Source organism: Piliocolobus tephrosceles, chromosome 10 (assembly GCF_002776525.5).
Source record: "Piliocolobus tephrosceles isolate RC106 chromosome 10, ASM277652v3, whole genome shotgun sequence".
In the NCBI taxonomy this organism is placed as follows: Eukaryota; Metazoa; Chordata; class Mammalia; order Primates; family Cercopithecidae; genus Piliocolobus; species Piliocolobus tephrosceles.
Window position 1 is genome coordinate 49,329,692 of NC_045443.1, and position 8,520 is coordinate 49,338,211.

An 8,520-nucleotide genomic window follows, 5' to 3' on the forward strand; every position below is an offset into this window, starting at 1 on the left:
GACACACATGGGTCTCCACCCTCTTCCCAGGCCAGCAGCCCTTCAAACACATGCTGAGAACCATGGTCAGATGATTTTTCCTGACTTTCCAAATGGAAATTCCAGAGCAGACCCTGTGGGTCCAACCCACTGGGACCTTTGGTTCACAATGCTTTACTTGGGAACATCTGAACACCACATGTAAACTTAGACTACCTTTTTCTCCTGGCCTGTAGGCTGATGCTAGGCCCTGGAGAGGGTTAAAGAGAAGAGGGGACTGTAGGGTCTCTTCAGATCACCACCCGCTCTGGGTCACTGATGTGGCTTCTTTAGGCCTGGACCAGGATTCATGAGAAGGTTCTAGAAGCCAGGAGGGCCAGGGCATGGGAGGCAGAGGGTGTGGCTTCTCCCAGGGCCTGGGATCAGAGAAGGCCTGAGAGCAGAGTTACAGTCTGTGCACAACTGTTAGTGAGCACTTACCGGATACAAAGCCCTATGACCCTGGGAAAGGAGAGCACATTTTAAAGTGAGTTAGCCCAGGCCCGCCCTGAACCCCAGATGTGCAGGTCTGATGTGGGTCTTAGAAATGGGCTCTTCCAACCAACTCAGGGACTGAGGGCCCAGAGAGGGACATGTGCTGCCTTGGGCCACACAGCAGTATGTGGTGGCTGGGACTCGAGACCATGTTCCTTCCCCAGCATCAACTCCCCAAGGAACTGCCTGAGCTCCTTGGGAATTCAGTAGTGGGGAAGGGGAGGCTCCGGCCCAGGGAGCAACAGACCGTGCCCGAGGTTCTGAAGCACAGCTGCCGGTGGCAAGGAGGCCCAGAAAGATCTGCAGAAGCCCAGTCCCAGGAACATGGAGTTACCGACAGGCACCAACGGGTGTGTGTATGTGTGTGTGTGTGTGCATATACATGACATGTGTGGCAGGGGCTGTGCAGGGTATGTTGTGGGCAGGTCGATGAAATGTGATAAAGCAGGAAGAACAGTGTTGCACATAGTAAGTACCGGGCTGTTATTTTGAGGGGTCTTAGCCTAGGTAAGGCAAGGAGGACTGGGTAAGTTGCAGGTGGGGGACCCTGGCTGAGTTGTGGGCAGGAGGAGTGGGCGTCAGGGGTAGCAGGACAGGTGGGCTTGGAGGGGTGCTGGAGATGCTGAGTCAGAAAGAGGAGGCTCCGGCTCTGCCCACCTCTTGGGCAAGAAGAGTCCAGAAACTGGAGGCCGCTTCTCCAGCCTAGCTGCTGGTTGTGCGGAGGCTGTGGCTGGTGTGTTCTGTCTGGTGGTGTGGCTCAGAGCCTTGGCAGGTCAGAAGGTCAGAGAGGGTGGAGGGCGAGGCCTCTGCAAGGCTCTGGCTGTGTCCAGCTCCAAGACCCCCCACTGCGCCTCAGGCACAGGCGGGAAGTGTTTGATGAGTGACTGATGGGGGTGGCGGGACGTGTGAGAGGCTCCCTAGGGCTGGTGGCTGGGTGGCCGCCGCGCCGCCTTCACCCTTGGCCTGCTCGGGGCCTGCAGAAGCCCGCGGTAGCCGGCAGGGGGCGGTGCCCGACCGGCTTTGGGAGACTCCCCTCCTCTGCCCCAGGCGGGGCGTCCCGAAGGCGGAGGGGCTCAGATGTGGCGGCGCCTCCAGTGTCCCGTCCCATCCCGTCCCGTTCCGTCCTGTCGCGTCCGGGCAGCCCTGAGCGGCCTTCCTGCCCGGGCATGTTGGCCTGCGGGCGGGCGGGCGGGCGAACACCAGGTGTCGGCGCTGCGGAAACAGAGGTTTCTGAGTCCCGCCCAGGGACCTGGCACCCCACCCAGCTCACCCCACGCCGGGCGCCTGAGGGTGGGCGTGGCGCGGGCGTGTGGTCGGGGAGGGAACCGCCGCGGGGGACAGGCCCCAAGTGCCTGGGTTTGGGGTTCGGGGACCCTCCACGGGAGGAACCCAGGGCAGCGTGAGACACACCTGCCCTGTAGGTGGGTGTCTGGGGGACCAGATCCCTAGTCCCAGCATCATTGGCTTACTGCCTGTCCTGGCCTGTGCTGGAGTCCTGGTTGGGCCTCGGTTTCTTCATCTGTTAAGAGAGTGATACTTGTAGTCCTAGCTACCCGGGAGGCTCAGACACCAGGATCCTTTGAGCCCAAGAGTTCCACTCCAGCTTGTGCATACTGAGACCCCGTCTCTAATACAACGCAAAATCCCAATAAAACAAAACAGAGAGTGATGATCCTACTTTGAAGCACTGTAGTGTTGACCTGTAGGTAAGGCTTATGACATCAGGCATCTCCCTCATCAGACTGGCAGCCCACCAGGGCAAGGCTCCTCAGGAAGGGGCTTCTTGGGGCCCCAGCTCCATCCCATGGCTGCCTGTGGCTCCTAGGCTAGGTGGGTGGGTAGAAGGTGGGAGGCTGAGAAGGAAACACAAACTTTGGCCTGTTCTGGTACTGCCTGGCCTGGCCTCCCCTGCCTGGTGTCTCTGAGGGGAAGCTGGGGCCATGGGGAGCCTGGAAGGGGCTGGAGAGTGGCTCACCCCTCAGCCTCTGCTGACCCTGCCCTTAACCCGCAAGGCCAGGACAGAGAGGGGAGCGGGAGGCACATTCCTGGCATTTGGAGGGAGAGACTGAGGCCATGAAGGTCAGGCTCTGGCAGCATAGGAGGGTGGTGGGAGGAGGGGAGTACAAACTTCATTTCTGTCTGACAGATGGGTAAACTGAGGCTCAAGTTCCTCCAACAAGTTAGCGGCAGAAGCAGGATGAGAACCAGGGCCCTTGACTCCCAGCCTAGTGCTCTTTTCCCATTTCCCTATGTCCACATTTTTTGAGTGGTTTGAAGTTGGCAAAGCCATGCTAGTAGAGAGGGTATGGGGTCTCAGAATATGTTCAGGGTCTCCTTCCCAAGCCAAGGTCTGGCTGTGGCCATACCAGTGACACTCTCCTGGCCATGGTCTGGGCTTGGAAGTTCCAGAAGGGACCTTGTCTGGGCGATGTAAATCCCACCAACCCTCAGGCTCAGCCCTGGGGTAGGTCCCCCTCAGCCTGCTCCCTGACAGAGGGCATCAGCTGTTTCCACTGGTGCATCCCCTCTTTCCCTTTCTTCTCCACCAGTGGGGCAGTGCCAGGACACAGGGCAATGCTCAGAGCGCAGGGGTCACCTGGAGTCCTGACCATCTCCAGAAACAGTGGGGAGGGGTCAGGAGGTCCAGCTCCTGGTTTAAAGTCCTGCTCTGTTGGTTGACAGGCTGTGTGGCTTAGAGCAAGGCCCTTCCTCTCTCTGGGCCTCAGTTTCTCCATCTGTAAAATGAAGGGGTAGGTGACATTCGTGGTTTTAGTATGTCATCCCCTGAAGTGTGCCTGTGCTACCCACTATATCACCAACCCTGAGGTATGAGGTGGCCCTGACCTATTCTGGAGGGAAATGGGAGGGGATGGGCCTACCTGGGCTCTACTAGCTACTTTTTGGCCAGTTTAGTTTTCAGAGGACTAAAAGAAGGGGATCATGGTCTGCTAAGTATGGCAGCAATTTCTGCTATTCCTCTAAGCTCTAACGTGCTCCAGCTTCCCCTCAGAGACATCAGGTAGGAGAGGCCAAGCCAGGCAGTACCAGAACAGGCACAAGTTTGTGTTTCTCTTCTGCTTGGGGTAAGGTCAGGCAAGGGGAAGGGACCCATATTCGCCTTTTGAGGCTTGATAGGTCGAGTGTTTGGTGTCTGAAAGCTACACTTTCTTTTCTTTTTTGGGACAGGATCTCACTCTGTCACCCAGGATGGAGTGCAGTGGCACGATATTCACTCACTACAACCTCTGCCTCACAGGCTCAAGCCATCCTCCCACCTCAGCCTCCTAAGTAGCTGGGACTACAGGCACATGTCACCATGTCCGGCTAATTTTTGTATTTTTTGTAGAGATGGCATTTCACCATGTTGCCCAGGCTGGTCTTGAACTCCTGTGCTCAAAGCCATCCACCTGCCTTGGCCTCACAAAGTGCTGGGATCACACACAGGCATGAGCTGCTCCCAGCTAAAAGCTACACTGTTTTTTTTTTTTGAGATGAAATCTCACTTTGTCACCCAGGCTGGAGTGCAGTGGCGCGATCTCAGCTCACTGCAGCCTCCACTTCCTGGGTTCAAACTATTCTGCTTCAGCCTCCCAAGTAACTGGGATTACAGGTGTGGGCCACCACACCTGGCTAATTTTTTGTATTTTTAGTAGAGACAGAGTTTCGCCATGTTGGCCAGGCTAGTCTTGAATTCCTGACCTCAGGTGATCCACCTGCCTCGGCCTCCCAAGTTGCTGGGATTACAGGTGTGAGCCACTGCACCCAGCCGGAAAGCTACACTTTCGAAGGTTGACCTTGAAACTACGTGGGGACATGTGGCTATCCTTGATCCCCTGGAAGGTCTTCAGAGTTAGCTTATCAGCTCAAGTTATTCTCCACTCTTGAGTACAGGACAGGGACCTCCTCTCCCTCAATGCTCAGGCACTGGGGTGGCCATAGGGGTGGGGTGGCAGTGGCCTGTCAGGGCAGGGTTTTGCAAGGGGATTTAGCATCCTCAGGAGAGGGGGACACTGGTCATCTTCCTTTTTCCAGGAGGTCATGGGGACAGTATGCGGTGGGACGCCGTGGGCCTCCCTCCACCAGAGGGAGGCCATGGGCTTGTAGGGGATGGAGCTGGGGAGAGGACTGTCAGGCAGGCTGGAGAGCCTCCAGGGGGACCCCAGGCTCCCCCAATCTCAGGGAGCTCCTTAAAGCAGCCACAATCCACTACAGCAGGGCAAAGCCTGTGGGGGGAACTGGGGGAAGTAGGTCTCCAAGGTCTCCATTTTGTACCCCTTAAGTCTGTAGCCAAGAGGAGGAGGAATGAAGGATTCCCTGCCAGGCCCTGTTCCGACAGGCTGGGGAGGACGGGTGGGGCTCCCAGGTGAGCCCATGTGCTCCTGATCTCAGTTCGTAGCTAGGCAGCTTTGTAAACAGCAGAAACACAGAGCAGTCTCTCTCTCTCTCTCTCTCTCTCTCTCTGTGTGTGTATGTGTGTGCCTGTGCTGGGGGACTCATGCCCCAGAGGGGGCCCTTCTCATTACTTTATAGTCACAGTTATATACAGGTCTGAGGCTGGGGTTCTGCCAGCGAGCACTTGCTGAGCACTTGCTGTGTCGCAGGTCTGCTTCATGTATTGTGTCCTTTAATCTTCCCAACCCTGTAGGCAGGCACCCTTATTACCCAGTTTTATAGGTGGTGAAACTGAGGCTCTGAAAGTTGCAGATGCCCAGGGTCACAGAGCAACTGAGTGACAAAGCCAGGCCAGGGTTCAAATTGAGGTCTGTCTCACTTCAGTCCAGTTATACTCCTGGTACCTGTGGACGTGTGTGCATGTGAGCACTGATCAAGGGCTGTGTGTACGCACGTGTGCGGATGTGTGCTTTGATGGTGGGCCTGAGTCGGCCTGTGCCTGTTGAGGACATCTGCATGCAGGTGTGGTTGTTTCTGCCCAGGGATGCAGGTGTGTGCACAGACGCCCACGTGCACCTACATTGGCACTATGCACATATATTGCGTACAAATGTGTGTGTATGTGTGCACATGTGAACATATGCATAAGAGCATATGCTTGTGCACAGTGTGCCTGCATTTATCAGTAGGTGTATGCATAGGCTGTGCACATGCATATGCATATCTGCAGATAGCCATGTCCCTGGGTATACGTGGTCATCTCCAAAGGCTGACCTCACTCCAGTTCACTCAGCCTCTGTCCCCTTCTCAGGCTCCTGACTCAGGCACATGTGTGGAATCTATTTGCGTGTTGGTCCCACTGAGTCAGTGTCACAGCAGGATGTGTGGTGGCCTTGCTGGTGGTACAGGGACTTCTGAAGATTATTTGAAGGAAGGACACTTGGAGAGAGGTAGGATTGGCAGGGATGTGTGTTGAACAGGAAGGTGGCAGATGGCGGGAGGCAGGCCTAGGTGTTTTTCAGCCCCCCCAATCAGGGGTAGAGGCCTCGCAGGAGCCTGATCCTGTACCCTGTACTTACCTCTTTCTTATTTTTTATTTTTATTTTTAGATAGAGATGAGGTCTCACTATATTACCCAGATTGGTCTTGAACTCCTGAGCTCAAGTGATCCTCTGACCTCAATCTCAAAAAGTGCTGGCATTACAGCTGTGAGCCACCACGCTCGGCCTACCCACCTCTTTCAAGACTCAGCCCCACTACCTAGGGAAACCCAGGTAGGGAGGACATGTTTGTGCCCTGTCCCCATATCTGTGTACCAGGCAATCCTCTGAGGGAATGGAAGGGTTGGGCGTGGGGGGCAAGATGGGAATGCTAAACCTCCTCTGAGGTTCACAGGTGTTGGAGAGAAGGGCTAAGGCCAAATTCCAGCCCCAGGAACTGCTCTTTGCACTGTCCCAGACCCCAGGCCATAGGTATCTGGCTCCCCATTGGGCTTGGAGGTGCAGATGAGGCAGTGGTCAGCAGGGGGCGCTCAGAGCCTGCAGATGGTGGGGAGCCATGGCCCAGGCAGGTGGGGACGGGAGTAGGGAGGGTAGGTCTGAACCACCGGCAGAGACCCACCTGCGGGGAAAGGGTGGAGGAACACGAACTTTGCAACAGGAGGGGCAGACTCCCAGAGGGCCAGATATGCACATCCTCCCCAGAGGGACAGGCCCTCTCCAACAGACTCACAGACTCTCAGAAGGACAGACACAGGGACAATCCCTCACCCTCTGAGAACACTCTGGGCCCAGTGAGCCAGAGGGAGGTGAGAGTGAGCATACCGGGCCACACGTCCCTCTGGAGGCAGGGGCTGCTGGCCCTTGGTGACGGTGAGGAGAGGAAGGAAGGCAAGGACTCTGGAGTCAGGAACGCTCGAGGTCCGACTCCGGAGCTGCCTCTGGGTGACCTGAGCTCTCCTGAATGGGGCAATGTCTGTCAGGTGTCCAGTTCAGGCCTTGACACACAATGTCACCCTGGAGGTTATGAGAGGTTGTTGGAGCCTCCGTCAATAGTATGTCTGCACCGTTCTCCAAGCACCTATTAAGTGCCAGGTCCATTGCAAGGCACTGGGGATACGGTGATGATCAAGTCACACCCAGTGGCTCCTGCCACTGTTAGGGAGCTAACATTCTAATGGGGGAGAGTATCTTAGGATACTTGGGATACAAAATGATCACTACTCCCCCCATTTGATTATTTGAAGTGGAAATTATGGGATAAAAGGCAGAGACTGGCAGGGAAGGCCCTTTCCTCTTTCATTGCTTATCAAATGCAGGCTGGGAAAAGTCCAGATATTATGGTACTGTTCTGGTCCCCTGCCTCTTACTGCAGAGGTCAGATCCAAACCTTCCGTCTCATTCAGTCAAAGCTGAGGTTCAACAGCGGCCCCTGAGGCCCAGTGTAGGCTGAAAGCCCCCACCTTTCCCCTCATCCCTCTTTGCAAGTCCTCAAACATGATAGGCAGGTTCTGCCTCTGGGTCTTTGCCTTTGCTGTTCCCTCTGCCTGGAATGCTCTTCCCCAGGCTTCTGCATGGCTTGTTTCTTCATCTCCTGTTTTTTTTTTTTTTTTTTTTTTTCAGATGGGGTCTCACTCTGTCGCCCAGGCTGGAGTGCAGCGGTTCAATCTCAGCTCACTGTAACCTCTGTCTCCTGGGTTCAAGCGATTCTCCTGCCTCATCCTCCTCAGTAGCTGGGACTACAGGCACCTGCCACCACACTCAGGTAATTTTTTGTATTTTTAGTAGAGACAGGGTTTCACCATGTTGGCCAGGCTGGTCTTGAACTCCTGACCTCAGGTGTTCCACCTGCCTCAGCCTGCCAAAATGCTGGGATTACAGGCATGAGCCACTGTGCCCAGCCAAAATGTTCCTTTCTTAGTGAGGCTTTTCCTGACCTCCCTATTAGCCACTCTACTCTCAACATTCCTTATGCTCTTTCTGTTTTAGTTTTCTTCATAGCACTTTTTATCAACATCTAGTCAACCACATATTTTATACGAATACATTTCTTCCTTGTGTTTTTCTTCCCATGAGAACATAAACTCCATGTGGGCAGGGATTTGGGCAGATTTGTTCACTGCCGTATCCCCGGGCCTAGAATGTGCCTGGCATATTGTAAGCATCAATAAATATTTGTCAATGCATGTTTGTCAAGTGAATGTTGAGTGCTGGCCCTGCAGTGGCATACCCCTCTTTCTGATGGGGGCTAATGATGGGTTGGGGGTCGGGGGCACAACTTAAAGGCTGCAGTTGAGTTGATGCTGGCATAACCTTTTGGGGGCTAGGTGCCTGGGGATGTCTTAGTCCCTTTTGTACTGCTTTAACTGAAGACTATAGACTGGGTACTTTATAAACAGTAGAAGTTTATTTGGCACATGGTTCTGGAGGCTGGGAAGTCCAAGATCATGGGGCTGCATTTTGTGATGGCCTGATGGCCTGATGGCCTGATGCTGCATCATGACATGGCAGAAGGCATCACATGGCGATACAGTGCATGACAGAGAACAAGAGAAGGCCAAACTCACTTTTATAACAAACCTATTCATGCAGTAACATAAATTCATTCATGAGGGTA

The 8,520-nt window shown here is 54.7% G+C and overlaps 1 long non-coding RNA gene across 3 annotated transcripts; it reads left to right on the forward strand.

Annotated features, from left to right (window-relative positions):
* The first annotated feature begins 992 nt into the window (after positions 1 to 992).
* LOC111541975 lies at positions 993 to 7,584 on the forward strand. 3 transcript variants are annotated; one of them, XR_002731409.1, is made up of 4 exons: positions 993 to 1,039; positions 5,717 to 5,855; positions 6,015 to 6,179; positions 7,527 to 7,584. It is a non-coding gene; the product is annotated as an uncharacterized LOC111541975 (long non-coding RNA). The 3 variants fall into 3 exon arrangements; XR_002731411.1 differs by having other exon boundaries at positions 995 to 1,020; XR_004229166.1 differs by lacking the exon at positions 993 to 1,039 and having other exon boundaries at positions 4,551 to 5,855.
* The last annotated feature ends 936 nt before the right edge of the window (positions 7,585 to 8,520 follow it).